Raw genomic sequence first — 1,065 nt, 5'->3', positions numbered from 1 at the left:
TTTTTTTTTCTTTTGTCTTGAGTCAGCTTCCTGAGCTGATTCAGTGTATGGGCAGCAGAAGCGCTTGTGTGGGCTATAGGGGTTGGTGCAGAGGAGGGGAACTGGTGGCTGGGGCTGCTGCTTGTGGTAGAAGTGCTGGTTGAAAGCGTTAATAAAGCTACTTCGTAATTAGAACATCCGTAATAACTCTAGAGATAAGAATAGCCAAATTTTATCTCGATGGAGCATTTATTTTCGTGTTGAGGTGTTTCAGATGTCTTTCAGTGGATACATTTCTCTTTGTGTCTTAGAAACTGTGTGTGTACAGGCTGGATTTCTTCAGTGAGAACTTCACCTTTTCAGAAATAGATTGCTTCTTGTATAGCAGTACTTGGAGGAAAGAAAATAAATCTGTGGATCACCATTGCCTGATCGACTTCAGGAGCTGGTTGCAAAAAGAGCAGGCTTTTAGGAAACTGACAACTGTATGACTTCAATTTTCTCAGTGTATTCACTTATCAGGACTACATTTATATTCTGTCACATACTGGATGTCCTTGTGTGTACAGGCATTCTTGAGTCTAACAGATGTGATGAAAGGCATTTGCCCTTCCCCTAAACGGCCTTCAGGATCACAGTGGCAAAAGGCTGAAATACGAGGAAAGACAGATTTGTGAACATGTTGGAGGATAGCTCTATCTCTAACAGTGACAAATAGGGTGAGGAAAAATGGAATATTCCTAAGAAAATCTGTAACTGGACACTAGTTTGATAAGTCTTAAAAGCACTTGTGTCTACAGGAGAAGCGCCTCTCACACGCAGGACTCTGCTAGTCTGGGTTGCTTCAGGGAATATGGTAGCTGAGTCAGTGGCAGCGACTGTTTATAGTTCAGTCTTGATAGATGACCTTTCCCGTCTTCTGCTGAGAAGTTTGAGCTTTCCCTCCAGCCCCTTGCTAGTATTTTTACCTCACGCTCCTTGTCTCAAACATCCCCACGCTGCCTAACCAGCTCTCTGTGTCTCAGAGGTACAGATGCCATTAGGGCTTTACTTTCACTTCTTTCAGTTTCTATTCTCTTTGTCTAC

Source organism: Egretta garzetta, unplaced genomic scaffold (assembly GCF_000687185.1).
Source record: "Egretta garzetta isolate BGI_Z169 unplaced genomic scaffold, ASM68718v1 scaffold258, whole genome shotgun sequence".
NCBI classification, from domain to species: Eukaryota; Metazoa; Chordata; class Aves; order Pelecaniformes; family Ardeidae; genus Egretta; species Egretta garzetta.
This window is presented reverse-complemented; position numbering follows the sequence as displayed.